Here is a 17,004-nt window from a genome sequence, read left to right as displayed (position 1 = left end):
AATTTTGATTCATCACCACTCATGTGGTGAGAACAAGCACTATCAATAATTCATGTGCCATTCTTATTAAAATTAGAAATGAGGGTCATCTTATCATTTTCATCATCTAATTCATCTATAATAGCAATGTAAATCATTTCATCTTCATCACTACTATCAGAGTCTTTGGCTATGTAACAAGATGTCTTACCTTTATCCTTGAAGTCTTTGTAGCTTTTTAAATATTTCTTTCCTTTGTACTTTTCATGCTTCTTTTCTTCTTTTTCTTCTTTTTTTGGACACCTTGTAGAAATGTGACTAACTTCTTCACAAGAAAAATAGATTAGGTGTATTTAATCTTTTCACTTTCCTTTGCCTTTATGAAATCTTCTTGCAAGAAAGGCTTCAATGACTTCAAGGTCATCATTAGAATTATCTTCATCTTCACTATCAGACTTTTTTCTTTTAGAATTTCCACCTTTCTTCTTGAGTGATACTTTAGCTTGAAATGTGGACTCAGTGCTATCAGAGTTAGGGACATAGTTATCAAAGTTATGTAACTCAAAGGTTGTCAACCTTTTCACTAGTGTATCCTAGGTTATATCATTTTTGGGATCACATCTCATTTATTGAATAGTTGAAACTCTAATTGCATAAACTAGAAGAACAATTATGAGTACCTTTCTGACTACTGTCACATTATCTATTTTCCCTCTCAAGGCTCTAATTGCACTCACACTTTCTTTTATTCTTTCACTCTATTTTACAATATCTTCATTTGATCAAATTGAAATCTTATACTTTCTACCTTAGCTCTCCTCATATTTTCGTCTCCTCCATAGATATCTTTAAGCTTGATCCATATTTCATGAGTAGTACGAAAATCCTTGACTTCATCAAATTTAACATAATTAAGAGTAGAAGAAATATCAACCATCATTAGGTTGTGATTCTTCTTTTCCACAATTTAATCCATAGACAAAGGATAAAGTTCTAGCAAGTGCTACATACTTGTTCTCTAGATATATGCCTTCTATAACACACCTTGATCTTTATCTTAGGCCCTTGATACTTTATCCTCAAGAAAGTTTCTCTAACATGAATTGTTATAAATGGAAAGGAGTCACTAAGTGGGGAGGTGTGAATCATTTACTATAAAAACAAATCCAAATTCCCTTTTTAAGATATCAACACAATATTAAACCAAATCCTTCTATAACTTGGTTAACACTGAATATTCTACTATAACTTAGTTAACATTGATATATTGCTTTCACTTGGTCACTAGAGAGATGATTAGATCTTAAGATATTAATTTGATTAGCCTTTATTAACTTAGTTGTAGAAAAATAAAGGAAATAACATGAACACAATAGACAACAAGATTTAACATGGAAACTCAATTTAGGAAAACCACCAATTGCAAGTAGTTAATATTTTTCACTCTTACGAAGTGAGCCTTGTTAGGAGCCAACCCTGTTAAAAGTTACATAACACACTATTAGGTGTGACCTTGTTAGAGTATTCATTTCACTCTGTTACAAGTGGTCTTGTTAGAGGTCTTCAAATACTTCAATCTAGAAATGCCACCTTCTTAGAGGATTTTTTTGAATATGTTAGGCTAATGCTATTGAGAGATTTGATTCACTGCTACAATTATTAGAGAGAAACAATGATTTTACCTAATTGCTGATGCAACTAACTTTGTTGATTCAAATCTCAATTCTAGCTTGATTACTTGATCATCCTTGATCAGAATGTTCTTTGCTGCTTGATCAACTTGAATGCTCTACCCTTTATAGATATCCTTCAAATTCAGTTTCTTAATTCATTTTCTTCAATTCCATACTCCAATCCTCAACTTGACCTTTCATATATATGATTCACCTTGTCAAGTCAACTTGAATACTCTTTTAATCAAACAATTTTCATCCCTTAAGTCAACTTGTATTAACTGAAGAATTTGTCAAACTTAATATAGAATTTGGCTACTATAGAATTGAGCACTCATTCAATTAGAGGATCCCTTTGTTCATTGACCCAATTAAGTTAGAACAAGAGTTCTAATGTTAACCGACCCAACTCAGCCAATAATGACTTCATGTTGTCTTCCCTTTGTTAACCAACTAAACTAAGTCAACATTGTCTCTGAACTTGGTTATAACTAAAAGCTCTACATACATAAGAAACTTCCTTCAATGCTTGAATGAGCTTAGCTATCACTAAGTTCCTGGTAAAGATTTGATATTTTGTGTAACATCCAAGACAACATAATTGTTTTCAACAATGACAACTACATTGTATCATCCAGTTTGTTCATGCCATTTTGATATTAAGTTCCATTGCATCAACATCATTTTATGAGATAACATTGAGATCAAAGGTCCATGGTTCATTTGCATTTGATTTGGTTGCATATCACAAGGTGTCATTACATCAATAGGTATTATTTACAAAACCAGCCAATATCAAATTCATCAAGTTGATATATTCAGTTTTAATATTGTACTTATTATTTTAACAGAAAATAAAAATTAATTGATGTGCAAAAATGAAAAGAAAGGTTAAAAAACACATTTCTGATTAAGAACAAGCATTAATTTTTTTTTTTAAACTAATGTCAAAGAAGCATTGAACTAATGGCAAAGAAGCATTGCAATTAGAAAAGTACTAGAAAACTAAATAATTATTTGAATTTTAATTAGGGTTTTCAGGGCTAGTACTAACAACAAACACAAATTAATTGACGTGCAAAAACAAAAAGAGAGATTAAAAAGCACATTTGTGATAAAGAAGCTCTAAAAAAAAAGTTTTGTACTAATGTCAAAAAGGCACTCCACTTAGTAAAGTAATAGAAAACTAAGTCATAAAATTTATAAATTCATCCTTGAAAGTTTTAGTATTATATATAGTTTTTCTAGACTAAATACCGAAACAAGAGAAAAAGTATCATGAAATGAAGAAATTCGATGATCCAATCACCTTTTATTTTAGAATCATCATAGAGAGCCAATGAAAGAGATGTTTTCTCATGACCTCCCATGCATGGGTGAAGACTTTTTAGGGAAACTCTAAATGGCTTGAAAAATAACTATCATTGACACCAAAAAATATTTTAGAGGAGCTAAGTAGGAGAGAATTTTCATATTAGATTAATAGTATGCTTGAATGACTATTTGAAAAGTTAATCAACCATGACCAAGCACAGAACCCATGCTGACATTTTGTTGCTTTCAACAAGATTAGGCAATCAATTCTTACACAAGATCTGATAGAATAAACTATGATGTTGTCGCCCCCTCCACCTATTTCTATGTGGGTTGTGGTCATATGTAATTATAAATTTCTGTAAATAGATTACATATTTGTAGGGGTCTTGCCATTCTTATGCAATGAGAATGAAAATGTTTTCACTTGATATTGTTGACAAGTTTTTAGGGGTGTATAGTGAAGTGGCGATTCTTACAAAATAAACTATTTATTTTCCACCCCATATTTATTTTTCAAGAGGGTTGTGATCATTAATATAGTATTAATTTACTAGCAAAATGAAAAATAAATTATTTTTTTCTATGTATACAAATTATTTAAAGGTTTTTCAACAGCAATCTTGCCAACATTAATTCAAACAACAAAAGTTTATTTAACTTGAATTATTTAAGAAACCAAGTCCTTTCTTGATAAGGTTTCTGTTGAATAACTGTGTCTAATAATTAAGAAACCAAATCTTTTCTTGATAAGGTTTTTGTTGGATAACTGTGTCTAATAATTTGTCTTTCAAATTTACAGAACAAAAATTTAACTTAGGTCTATGATAAACTAGAATAATATTAAGAATAAAATAAGATTCAAAATCTTGAATTTTAAGAGAATCTAAATAAAATGATAAATAGTCATTTCAAATAATTCTAAAGGTGTTTTAGAAGATAACGAAATAGATCATAAGATAAAGATCTCTACTTTATAATATTCTAGTTATTATTATTTATTATTCAATCAACTAAAGAATCAGAAAAATATTCTACTATTTATGAAATTAATAAAGTCTATGAAAACCAATTCCAATTCATTCCAAGAATGTACTCCACATTCAAAGTCAACTAAAAAGAAAATTTTATGAAAAAAAAATTATTCCCAAGAAAGATAAAATTATGGAACCTATCACACAGATACCATTTTTAACCTAGTTCACAAGTTATTTTGGTAACCACATAAGGATGATTTGAACTTTGATTTGATTTATACAAGTTCTTTAGAGAGTTCTTGTAAATTATTTACACAAAATACATATATCCTAAGCTTGACTAGTGAAAATAAAGAACCTATTTTGTTAATTCTTGTTTTTTTGATCTCAAATTGAGTGTGAATAGAAATTTTTAATTTCTAATAGAATTCAAAAAATTGGAAAGAAAGATTTTCTTGTATCAAAGAGTAAAGCAAGAGCTTCTACTTTCTGTAAATCCATTTTGTCCATTCATATTTATTCATACAACTTGCCTATAAACTATGAATGAAAGTGTTAATCAAAACATTCTATCTATATTCCTACCTACATATCTATTTGTATATAAAAAATAAATAAATATATTAATAATATTTTATTGTCACTAAACATAAGATAGAGCAAAATAAATTTTATTATCTCATAAAATATCTAAATAGTGCATATAGTGTGATTTCAAACAGGGCTAGGTAAAATTAATATTTAGGTTTGTAAAGCTCTAGAAGCCATTTATATTTTCAAGAAAAGTCTATTTGTCCTATGTTGGTTAATTTAGATATTTCTGACCTCTATAAAAGAGGTGCAATGTATATTTTTTATGATCAAGCAATAAAATGATTTTATAATTTCTATAAGTGCCTATATTATGTATTTTGTATTTAATTATTATTGTGGATCCAATCCATCAACCCCGTAGGACAAAATAATTGTTGAGGATTGTTTTGTATTATGAAAAGAAAGTTGTTTTTTGTTTTTGAAGAAGACCACAAAGAAAGTGTTGAGAATTTGTTCAGCAAAAAAGAACATTATTTGGAACAATATAATCAATGGAAAGAAGACTTTTGATGAAGATTATAATGGAACCAAATTGTTTGTAAAGAATGGAAGAAAGGATAAAAGAAAGAGCAAAAGGTATGATGTGAATTCTTGTAAGAAGGCATTCAAAATTTTCTACAAATGAATAAGATATGTTAAATTGTTGATTTCAATGGGAAAAGCTAGTAGAGTTCATAAAGAGAAGAAAAAAAATAAGACAAAAAATTAATGAAGGTAAAGAAAGAAAATGCAATATTACTATGCGAAATAGAAATTGTGCATGCAAAATTAAGGATTGAAATGGAAGAAGAAAAGTAATTTTTTTGAATGAAAGTAGTGTGTCTATAGAGGCGATTGAAGAGCTAGAAAAGAGGTTAAATTTTCTGGAAGAGACACATAATTGGTAGGTGAAGGAAACATGTAAACTTAGAGAGAAAAATAAGGAGTTAGAAGAAAAGTTAATATTATTTGAAAATTAATATAAGAAATGGAGAATTAGAATAAAGAGTAATATGAAGAAATTAAATGGAGAAAATGAAAATCTAAAGTTAAAGAAATCAATATGTGATGCTTCATGTAGTACAAATGATGTGTATTCATCATTTGATAAATGTGAATTTGCTGAAGTTGTTTGCGAAAATGAGTGTAATGATGAACATGAAAATTGTAGTGACAAAACTTCTAGCTATTTTAATGACAATGTTAGTTAACAAGTTTCTCTAGGAAAGCATGAGTAAGGAATATGAAGGTCTTGTATATGTGCTAGTAGTGGAAAGATAAATAAAGGTTCAAGTGAATTGGTTGAAAGAATGAAGACTATATAATGTTCACATTGGTATAGGAAAGGACACACAAAAGAAAAATGTTGGGATATAAATCCCTGAAATATTTGTGGCTTGAAAAATCATTGTGATAAGATATGTTGGAATAGAGAGTGCAAGAAGTATTCTATGGTGGGTTCCATAAAAATGGATTGTAGATGAAGCTACAGATCCAATTGGAAGAAGATTACAGATATGATAAAAGGTTTGTTTAAGTACAAATTTTCAAGTGTGTGTAATGATAGAAATCTTTCAAAGATTGAATGTTCAAAGAGGACAACAAATGGTTTGAGTAAATTTGAATCATGATCTAGCAAGACATCCATAGAAAGTGATTTTACAAGAAGTTCAAGTTTCTTATTTTTGAAGAATTAAATTAATTTTTTTCAAATGCAATAGTTGGACAAAGGCATTTGGAGATATGAATGTCCAAATTTTAAGAGTAAGAATGAATGGAGCAACATTGGGAAACAGATTAGATAAAGGCATCAAATAGACAATAGGTTTCAAAGTCTAGAGGCTTGGATGTGGAGATGAGAAATAGGCAAACAAAATTTAATAATAATCATGACACATTGGCAATTTTTTTTTAATAATAATCATGACACATTGGAATTTGTATGCAACAAAATTTGAGGTTGAAATGAGGGGGAGTGTTGGAATGTGTAAATTTCTTAGGATTCAAAAAATTGCAAGCCGGATTAATGAATAGGATTAGGTAAAATTAATATTTAAGTTTGTAAAGCTTTATAAGTCATTTATGTTTATATACTTCTATAAAAGTCTATTTTTCCTATGTCAGTTAATTTAGATAAAGAGGCAGAATGTATTGTTTTTATGATTAGACAATGAAATGATTTTATAATTTTTATAAGTGCATGTGTTATGTATTTTTTGTTTAATTATTATTGTGGATCTAATCCATCCACCCCTATCAAACATAGAATAAATAAAACAATTAACAAAGCATCATATTTTCGCTCAAGAAAACAGGTTAAGATATAAACATTACGGTGCAATTGAAATCTTCAATACAATAAATTTTTATCTTAATTTGCCATTATGTATGTGTGGGTATAAATAGGTATATTAAAAGAAGTTTCCACATTTCATGAAATCATGCCAATGATAGACACAAATACTCCGAAATATGACAAACAAATAGATAAATTCTTAAATGACACCCAGAAAATCAGAACTATTTCCTGATCATTTGTGAGGTTGGTTTCATTCTGAGAATTAAACATGAAAAATATGCAAAACTTATCCAAAACACAAATCATGCATTTTCATCTGTTGACTCTCAAGTCATTCAGAAACTTAACGTTCATGGCCAGATATACAAAATGGCGTAATTGGCGAGGACTTCTCATTTTCAGCTAAATTGTTGTCTTATTATGACACCCAATCTCTTGCTATGAACAAAACTGTCTTAGCAACTCAAATAGAGGGCGAATCTCGGATTATATCATGCTAAAAACATGTATAACTCCGAGGCATTTTCATAAGATATTGGCTTGACTACTATGTATAACAAGTCAGCTATGGATTGTGAGAGAGTGATAAGAAAAGAAAAAACATTGAGCATAACACATACAAGATGGACAACTACCTGGGATTGCTTCTCAAATTGAAGAGGCTTTTATCCTACAACAAGAGTCCAAACACGTGGGAAACATTTTAAAAACTTGTTCTTTGCTCTGTCCTTCGATGCGGTGGGTTCACCACACATGAACTTTAGTAGAGATATTTGGAGAACCTTTAGTATACATCGAAATTATATGAAGTTAAATGATGATCAAAACAATTCACTTGGGCTGTGAAGTGATAACATGCATTAAACCCTATTTGAAGGAGCATGCCAAGTTGACTAGATCTTTTTCTGCAGAAGCAGAAATGGATGTAGGCCACATTGCAAAATATCAAGAAACAGAAAAGGAAAAGCATATCATTTCGTTGCAGCAATGACAATTTGATAAAGTCGAGAAAAGGGACATTTTGAAGTAATGTAATAATCCTTAGTTTTCTTCCACTTCAGGTAGCAATATCTCTGAATCCGCTCTGGACAAGAGATCATCCTTACATATAATTGATTTACATTCAATCAATTGTTACACAATTACTATCCAGTAAATTATTACACAATGTTCTGACCTTCTAGATGGGTTGTGATCATATAAAATTATAAAATTTGACAAATAAATTTACAAATTTATAAATGTCTGGCCATTTTTAAGCAATTGAACCCACAATGCTTTAAATGTCTGGCCATTTTTAAGCAATTGGAGCCAAAAATGCTTCCGCCTGTACTATTGACATGTTATGAATGACGCACAACGAAGTGACGATTCTTCCGAAATGAACTATTTATCATCCACCCCATGTTTTTCATGTGGGCTGTGATCACACATGTAGTATTTCTTTATTAGTATAGTATAAATTAAGTCAGGTAAAGTATAAATTAATCACATTGAGAACAAGAAAAGAATTAAATAAAATGATAAATAGTCAATTCAAATCATTCTAAAAGAGTTTTAGAAGATAAATAGATTGATCTTAAGATAAGGGTCTCGAGTCTATAATATTCTAGTTATTATTATTTATTTAACCATAAAATTAGTAAAATTGTTGTATTCTTTATGAATAAATAAAAGACATAAAATCAAAATTCTAATACATGCAGAGAATTTGTTCCACATACAAAGTCAACTATAAAGAAGGCTTTAGAAATATTGCATCATTCATAAGAGAAGTCAAGATTACTGAATTTATCTTATGTAAAAAATTATTTAAACCTAGTTCACGAGTTTTTTGAGTAACCACAATGATGATCCAAACTTTCATTTGATTATGATTAATAATCCCCATAACAAAAGAGAAAAAAAAATGAATAACTTTAGTGCTTACTATTTTATCAAATCTATAAATTCTTATGCTATATGGGTTACCTTGTGAAAAAACATCAATATTTATTTTTAAAATGTCTATATACACTAGGAAATTGTTCATGAACTCTATTGACCTCATTTGAAGAACTGTGACTAAAAGGAATGCTTGAGTAACCCAAAACTAACTATAATAATATAGTCATTGAATAAATGTGAGGGCCAAACTACCTTACTCCCTATTCTTTTCTTTATGGGCCCTTTCCTTTTTTTTGTCTTGTACTATTCATTTTAAGCTAAGTCAATTCTTACCTTTTTCTTTTCTCTCTAGAAAATGGCATGTAGAGTTTTTCATAATTTTCTAGAATGATTTATCATATGGGTTTTTTTGGCTATACACATTTCTTTCTCCATGCAGATTGAAAGAGTATGACTATTTGCATGAGTTGGTATCTTTTTATAGTTCATTTTTCCAATTCACTTGATAATCTATTTTTGCAAGTTTGAGCATCTTTTCCATTTTAGGGATTAATGCACCCATGTCTATATTATATTTAGAATATAGTTTCTTATAGATTTTTGGTTATAATTTACTAATCAGTTTGATTGCAAGACCAAGGAAAAGAACACTTTAAAGTTCTCTCAAAATTACTTTAAATTAGTATCAAAGAAATCAACAGTGATCCAAAAGGGAGTCCATGTGAATTAGGGAAAAAATGGTAGGAGGAATGATGACCATATTAGGAATGTTTATAATGCCTTCTACCAAATAAAGAGACTTATTGAAGCTTCAAGGAGATAAAGCTATAAGATAAACATTGATATTTCTAATTAAGAAAAGCTCAATGCAAATTCATTTCTAGAATATGTATAAGAATTAGAGAAGTACTTTTTAATGGAAGGTGTCAACGACAATGAAAATATTTTTGCATCTAAGTTGAAGTTGCATGCAACTTTGTGGTGGAAGAAGTTTCACACTTTGAGAACAAGATGAGAAAAATATAAGCCTTTTGTATAAAATACTAAAATTGTTGAGAGATTGGATTTTTCTTAGATTACAAAAGAATTTGTTCAAATTATTTTCAAGTTTTTGGGGTTCCTCCAAGTGTACATAGAAGATGAAGATGCAATTGAAAATGCTAAGCTATTATTTTGATAGAGGGAAGCTTTATAGGTGTGGGACATGCATGAATAGCATTGGGGAATTAGAATCATTGAAGATTTTTCTTTTTAATGAAGCTCGCAAGGGTACTTTTTAGAGTATGTCTAATCAATAAAACAACTAATAACAACACAAAAATCTTTTGCAATATAATACAAGTCCAATTAAACTTGTCCTAGAATTGTACTCATACTAAACTCATACTAAACCTAGTATAGTATTTAAAAAATGAAATGGGAAGAATCTTAGTTCTGAGATGTAATAGATTGAGTTTAGATGATGGAGAAGGTTCATTCCTTTCAAAGAGAGGAGCATATCAATGTACCAAAATTAAATGGCTAATAGGGTTCCCCCCTTTCTAAAAATAGCACTACAAACCCATTTTTGAAGGAAAATAAATTATAAAAAAAATCTTTCTTAGTTAGCTCTAGAGATGTGCTTGAAGGAAATGGGTTTGTAAAGCACTAAGTGAGAGGAAGATATCCAATGTGGGATTGGTAGCAAGTATAAAGGAATGACCTAATCCACAAAAATTTCTTGTAATTTTTTACACACAACATATAACTTGAGCTTGATGAGTGAAAATAAAGAAACTAGTATTCTTAATTCTTGCATTCTTCAATCCCTAATTGAGTGTCAATAGAAATTTCAATTTTCTAATAGCATTCCAAAACTAGGAAGGGATATTTTCTTGTATCAAATATCAAGCCAAGAGCTTCTACTCTATGAAAATCCATCTTTCCCCATTGATACTTATTCGTACAACTTACATATATAAACTATGAGGAAAATTAAGAAATTAGAAGTTATGGTGGAGGTAGAACACAAGATTGAAGACTAGAAAAAGGGTAAGAGAGATGATGCTTTATAGGGGGTTGGGAATTGTAAGATTTTTTCTTAGAGAAAAATTCACCCAAGATCAAGGAACTCAAACACAAGCACAATAGTAGACCAACAAGTTATGGTCAAAATAATAATATCCACAATTGATTTATTTCTATTCAATTCAATGTTTTGTATGAAAGTACAAATTACACTAAGAGTGCTTGTATATAAAGGCCTCTAGAATGCTTCTAGAATGCATAGGAATCAACATCATGATAAGTCATACAACTAGGCACATGTCCATTAGGTGTGGGTTATCCTCCATTAAGCAAGGGAGTAAGTGTGATGATGAGAGAATAAGCCCACAAAGGTGTAGCATGCAAATTTATGTTGTAGACACCATGTGCTAAAATAGGAGTGTGAATAATTGTGTTGTCTACATGACAACTCAGTTAATTATGCAAACTCCAATGTTGTAGACACCATGTGATGAATTAGAGTTGCTTACTTTTGTGTTGTCAACATGACAACTCATAAGAGTATGCAAACTCCTAAGTATCTCACCTAAGAAATAATAAAATAATGCATCAACCTAAGTAAACTTAAGTAAAGTGTAAATAGTAAATACATATTTACACCAACACCCCCCCTTAAGTGCGACTTAGGGGAATGCACTTAAGCTTACAAAAACTAGAATGAAATGCATAATGAGTCCTGGCTACTAGGCCATGTTAGGTACCCATGTACTTAATGAAATGAAATCTCTCATAAAGCAAAGAAAGAGGGAAAACCTCATGGGAAAAACCCTCACTCAAAAAGAGAGATGAAGATGCATGGATGGATGGAGTAGTCAAGACCCCCACATTACGACATACATCAAGTATAAACAAAAGTGAAGAATGAGAAGAACAAAACTCTATAAGAGAAAAAAGTCTCCCCCATAAAAGAGAAGAAGAAGGAGACAAGGTAGGCCCCCCCCCCCCTCAATTGTAGACTACCAATCAACGATAACCCGTCCAATGTAGAAGCTAATCCATAACTGTTGAATAATGTTCCTCCCCTTTGGAAGAAACAATGTCATCGGTACATATGGGATGCTTCCCCTATATGTAGAAAGAATCTTGATGATGAATGGTGTTTTAGAAACCCATTCAACTATCCTTGTGTCGATGCTAATGGTCACCCCTTCCAATCCTATTGAAAAGAACATATGCAAATCAAGACAGGATGGATGTAGAACCTATCCTAAAGAACCATCTATCTCCTCAAATAATAAAGAGAACTCCTAAAACTTTTGTACATAAGAATCCACAATCACATCAACCTGTAAATATCGATCATGTAGAGAATGGACATGAGGGTCAGAGTGAGCCCTCACAACAATTGTAGAAGGATCTGCCTCATTAAAGAGAAGTTGTAGATCATCAAAGAAGTCTCCAAAATCTGCTATGTGTGACTCCATGAACAAATCTGAAATGTCTACCAAGATGTCATCTATTGATGTTGGAATTGGAAGACAAAGTGTACTATGCTGTGCTAGATCAAGCACTGTGGCAATGGATGAAGTGTTTGCCTCAACAAGAAGAACACAAATATTATTCTCCCACATCTTCAATGTGAGACTCCATGAATAGACCTGCAATATCTGGAAGGAAGTCATCCCATCAAGCTAAAGTAGGAAGACAATGTAAAAACTATTGCACTAAATCCAAAGCATCTGTGGCTGGAACTAGATCAGTAGAAGCAATAGGAGCACCTAGAGGCATGATCTCATTTGGAGAGGATGTAGTTGCAACTAGAGGTAAAAGAGCTTTTGGTAATGGAGGAATGTGTGGATCTCCATACAACTCCCAAAAATAAATCCAAAAATCATATGGATCAGTGGACTTTAGGTCATCAAGTGAATCCATAACTTCCATATCCATAAATAGATAAAGAGTACGACAAATGATGGAAACAATGTCCACATTGTAGGTAAGTCCTCTCACATATGGCAGCGCATTGTGCTAACTAAGATATGTGAGAACCAATTGAATCCATTGCTAATAGTTTTTTGATATCAAGATAATTAAATCTTCCTCTTCCATAATGGACTAGTCAATGCACCCCCCAAAGATGAAAAAAAAATGAATCAACCCACCCTAATATATGATTTGGTGCTTTAGAGATAGTGCATGTACAAGAGTCCACTTGTAAAAATTTAAAAAGTGGTTGTTTGATTTTGTTATATACAACTTCCTTTTGAGGCTGAAATCTGACACTAAGCACTATAGCTTGGATGTATAACAAGTCTGAAAAGTAATCAAAGCAATACAATACAGAAAAAGCCCTAAGTATGAAAGTAATTTTTCTTCCACACAAACCTATAATATTATTGCAAATCTAGAAAGTAGGCAAAAAATAATGCACTTACAAAAAAAATAGAACCTATTTTCAAGTCCAGATGAGCCCATACAGAGCGTTTCAAGTTGCAAAATATAGGATTGGACAGTGCATTTGCCAAAAAATGATTTTTTCTACCAAATCCCTACACCAAAACCAAAAAAGAATACCACCAATTAAAAGTTCAGGAAATTCTACCAGAAATCAAAAAAAATTGCACCTAATTTGGAGTTTGAATGATTGAGTTATGGCCTCCCAAAGTCAGTCTGTAAAATCAAGACTGCATCTAGAGAGGGGTCTAGACAAAGAAATGCGAGCTTAAATTTGATGGTAAAATGGTTTTCATAGTAGTTTAAAAATACTTTGGAATGATGATCAGATAGATGTCAAATTTAACACCGTGAAATGCTGGCGTTAGCAAAAAAAGGCCGGTTGGGTGATGTGTTAGATGACATCATCGTACGACTTGTTGGTTGTATAGGTTTGTATTGTATAGAATGTATGGATGTACAACAACATGTCAAAGGTATGAACATGCCATATGGAGGCTAAGCTATCCTCACTAACTTGTCATTGTATGATGTGGCGAGGTCTCGGGAAGGATCCATAGAGGTGGCCATGTGTCCTTACTATTTTTTTGTGTCCCAAGGTAAGTTGTTGGCAAGAGTTTAAAACACGTTACTACCTAGAAGGGTTTTCGGTCTACTGAAGCTCTTCATGTGGCCAAGAAAATAGAAACTAGAATTCATCATCAGATGTTAGGGTTCCTATGTGCCAAAAAGGGGTCATACTCACTGTGCCTATTGAAAAAGGGTGAACACAAACTAGATGATGACCGAAGACTGCCAATGGTAAAATCGAACCAAAAATTTGAAAAACAGATGCCACAAAATAGGAAATGGTCATTAGTTCTTGGGATTTTAGTCCCACATCGGTGAGAGTAAAAACTCCTAGCCATTTGAAAACAACCCCGCACAATGTTAAAAAAATTGCGATAGTCGATGGTTGGGGTGCCCACCGAGTAATTGGAAGGTTCGACCATAGATTTGTATGAAGTGGCTGGATTTATAGACTGCCTAAACTAAGTGTATAAATTGTCAAATTTCTTGCAGGAGTTGGGGTTTCACTACTCATTTCTTGCAAAAAAAAATTCTTTGCAAGGCTGATTGGCCACTAAATTTTTTCGAAAAATCTATTTGAAAAAGTAGAGAAAAATAAAATAAAGAATTTGAAAATTAAATTGTAGATCTAAAAAAAAATCACACCTAAACTTTCAAATTGGACCTTCAGGTGTTAGGTTGCAAATTTTTTTTGCCTCAATAATGACTTTGGCCTAGGGTGGACGAATTTATAGCCAATTTCACCAAATTGACGTTCCAGATGCAATAATGAGATCCGTTCTGGCTTTGGATTTCTCCAATGATTGCGATACTCCAAATTTAAGCTGAGCTGTTGAAGCAACAATAGTAATGAATAGCTATGTGTAGAGAAATTCTCAAGAATTTGGTGTAGCTCTGATACCATGTAAGAATTTTCCTTAGGAAAAAATTCACCCAAGATAAAGGAACTCAAAAACAAGCACAACAGTAGACCAACAAGGTATGATCAGAATAACAATGTCCACAATTGATTTATTGTTGTTAAATTCAATTCTATATGAAAGTACACTAGGAGTGCCTATATATAAAGACCTCTAGAATGCTTCTAGAAATCACATGAATCAACATCATGGCAAGTCATACAACTAGGCACATATCCACTAGGTGTGGATTATCCTCCATTAAGCCTACGAGTAAGTGCGATGATGAGAGTGAAATGTCCCTATCTAGTTTTATATGATATTTAAAGCCTCTGATCAGATTCTAAAATCAAACAACCAATATTTTAAGGATCTACCAATTCTCAATAAAACCCTAAATTTGGTATGCCTGTAATAGTGCCAAAAAATTCATAAAAGAAGAATTTTTTATAGAATTTTTTCCAGCATAATGTCCCACAAAATGAAATTTCTAGATCTGTATAGAGTTCACAATCGAACTCTCGAAAATAACACAAAATAGCCAAAAACACCATAAAACCCTAATAATCTATCATAGAAGTATAACCATGACATGATACATGTATCTAGCTCTATTTTAACATCTAAATATCTGCAATATAGAAGCAAACCAAATTGATACAAGATACTCAACCGAAAACACCAAGCTCTTATAAGAAATACACCCGACAACTCACAAATTTGCACTGTTCAGCCAAAGGAAAACTCTGCATGAGCTTGCACATGGAATGGCCTCAAATTTCCATCCTTAGCCCTCCTACAAACCTACAAACTCTCATCCTTGGGTCTCCTTCTCCACAAGTTTGGTAGCCTTTGAAGAACAACAAAGCAATGAGCAAAAATGAAGTTCTAGAATGAGCCCGAATTACCTCCAAACCTCTTTAAAAGAGGGCATAACCCTAATATACAACCAAGAGGGGTCAATAATAAATATTTTAATAGTAATTTTTATTTATTAATCCATTGGTTTTTCCACAAATTAACCCCCTTTCTAGAGGCTTCACTTATTGAACCTCCCAACCTTAGCAAAAGTTATTATTTTTTAATTATTTGAAAAGGGGATATGACAAGTCCTCCCTCCCAAATATTTCTTGTCCTCCAATGGTAATCATTTCCATTGGACTAAATTCTCTATGATGATCCTATTTCTCAATCTTTTCTCTCTTGTATCCAAAACCTCTTCTGGTATCAAAACTAATTTTCCTTCATCATCAAGAGGTGGTAATTCTGTAGATACTATGGTTTTCTGGCCTAGAACCTTTTTCAAGCAAGAAACATGGAAAACATTCTATATTTTTCTATTTGGTGGGATCTCCAATTCATAAGCTACCTCTCCTACCTTCCTAATGACCTTATAAGGTCCATAGAAGCTTGGCTTGAGCTTTTCTACCCCACTCCTCTTCAAGGTGCTTTCCTTATATGGTTGCAACCTGACAAAGACCAAATCTCCCACCTCAAAAGATCTTTCTATCCTTTTCATTATCAGCATACATTTTTTGTTGGTTCGGTGCATGTTGTAGATTATCCTTGAGGGACCTTATTATGTTTTGGCTTTGCCTAACAAAATCACTTGTTGCAGCTACTCTGCTATTTGAAAGTACTAGATCAACAAAGGAAAGGGCATCATAACTATAAAGAGCATAGAAAGGAGGCATACCAATAGATATATGATGAGATGTATTGTAACATTACTCCCCTAGGTGAAAACATTTTACCCAAGCATGTTGTTGATTTGAAACATAGTTCCTTAAATATCCCACTATCCATTTAGTAAGTATCTCTGTTTGTTCATCTGTTTGAGGGTGATAGCTAGTACTGGGAGTGAGCTTAGTTCCTATCAAATGAAAGAGCTCCTTCTAGAAAGAGCTGAGGAATCTACTATCCTGATCACTGACGATGTTCCTAGGCAAGCCATGTAACCTAAATTTTTTCTTGAAGAACCAATTGACCACTTGTGATGCCTTGAAATTAGATGTGATGGGAAAGAAATGTGCATACTTAGTTAGTCTATCTACCACCACATATATGAAATCCTTACCTTGAACCTCAGGAAATCTAGTGATGAAGTCCATGGAAATACTTTCCCATTTTTGTTCAAGAATAGGAAGTGGCTGCAACAACCCTACAGGTAAATTTTTCTCAATCTTGCTTTTTTGGCATACCATACATTCCTTAATGTGTTTGAGGACATTCTCCTTCATACCCTTCCATTCAAACTACTCTTGAAGTTGTTTGTATATCTTGAAGTATCCTTGATGACCGACCAAAGGTGTGTCATGAAAGGCCCTCAATATCCTCTCCTTAATTTTTTTATCCTGGCACTAATAAGATCCTATTCTTGTAATAAGTCAATT

This window comes from Cupressus sempervirens, chromosome 4 (assembly GCF_028749045.1).
Source record: "Cupressus sempervirens isolate cs-2001-9-10 chromosome 4, ASM2874904v1, whole genome shotgun sequence".
Classification (NCBI taxonomy): domain Eukaryota; kingdom Viridiplantae; phylum Streptophyta; class Pinopsida; order Cupressales; family Cupressaceae; genus Cupressus; species Cupressus sempervirens.
The sequence above is the reverse complement of the archived record's forward strand: the minus strand, read 5'-3'. Positions refer to the sequence as shown.